Source organism: Fukomys damarensis, unplaced genomic scaffold, assembly GCF_012274545.1.
Source record: "Fukomys damarensis isolate Sample0158 unplaced genomic scaffold, DMR_v1.0_HiC HiC_scaffold_17, whole genome shotgun sequence".
Lineage (NCBI taxonomy): Eukaryota > Metazoa > Chordata > Mammalia > Rodentia > Bathyergidae > Fukomys > Fukomys damarensis.
The window spans coordinates 19,181,655-19,183,000 of NW_022900929.1; the positions used below are offsets into that span (position 1 = coordinate 19,181,655).

Below are 1,346 nucleotides of genomic sequence, written 5' to 3' on the forward strand. Positions count from 1 at the left end.
TTTTTGGTATGGGGGATTGAACTTGGGTCCTTGTGCTTGTGATGCAGGCACTGGAACCACTGAGCTAAATCCCTGGCCCCTCTTTGACTTTTTTAATGCTTAAAAAACTGGAAGCATCTACCAAAATTTAAATTTCTGGCCTTAATCAGAAAATCCTGTGACAAAGGACCCATATTCCTTATTGGCAACAGCTGGCCAACCTCTATTTATAAAGTCTCTCTCAATGTGTAACACACCTGCCGTGTTCTGCCTGGAGTTCACAGATGGGCAGGAGGAGCAGCTCAGTGACAACATGTGCTTAGCCTGTGCCTTGAGACCCTCGCATTAAGCCCCAGTATCGCCACAGGAAAAAAGATGGGTTGTCCAAAACAAATCTGGCTTGCAGACCAAATGGACTGCTTCTGGAGGCTGCTTGCCATTGGCCAAGAGCCGGAAGCACTGTCTGCTTCCCCAGCACGGGTGCAGTATTGGGCAGATTGCTCTGAGAACTCTTACACTGTCACTAAGAAAGCACATTATCTTACAGGTTTTGTTCATATTTGCTAATCTTTAACACATCAGCTCGTGGGTGTTTGGATGTCTAAATATTTATGAAAGCTCATAATCAGGTAGCATATGCTGTGCACATCCTGCCTTGAGTTTTTTCAAGGAACTCATTTCTGAGAATCAAGTCATTTAGCAAGAATAGATTTTTGGTTGCTTTTTAAAATTGTTGGTATGTGTTTGCAATACATGACAATTACATTCATCTTCATCCCGTGATTAATCTTGGTATTAGTAAAGCATTACTTTGTTAAATTGGATGGTGATTTTATAGAGTTTAGCAAATGCTTTATTTCACAGCCCACTAATATTATGCAAATAGTGTGTGTCCCACCAGTGTAATCCCACATTGGTTTCTGACATCTCCAGGAGGCTGTGCTTTTCCCTGGCTCCTGCCCCTGCCCCAAGGGAAGTGTGGGTAACAAAACAATGTTAGAGTGATAGAGATTTAAGATCAATGACAGAGATTCTCTGGTTTATTAATTATGTTTCACAGGCTGTTTGGTTATTATAAAAAAATGAAAAACATGTCACACCTACAAATATGACCGTTAAGGGCCGGGGATTTAGCTCAGTGGTTCTGCTGCCTGCCTTGCAAGAGCAAGAACCCGAGTTCAATCTCCAGTACCAAAAAACACAAAACAAATATGAACATTAAAATATAGTTAGAGCCGGGCGTGGTGGCGCATGCCTGTAATCCCAGCACTCGGGAGACTGAGGCAGGAGGATCACTGTGAGTTCAAGACCAGCCTGGGCTACATAGTGAGTTCCAGGTCAGTCTCAACTATATAGTGAGACCCTGT

General features: G+C 42.9%; 1 protein-coding gene across 8 annotated transcripts in view; it reads left to right on the plus strand.

Moving 5' to 3' along the window:
* Gtf2i (general transcription factor IIi) overlaps positions 1–1,346 on the plus strand; it is a 74,413-nt gene that overhangs the window by 47,035 nt on the left and 26,032 nt on the right. The gene's annotated exons all lie outside the window — the stretch shown is intronic.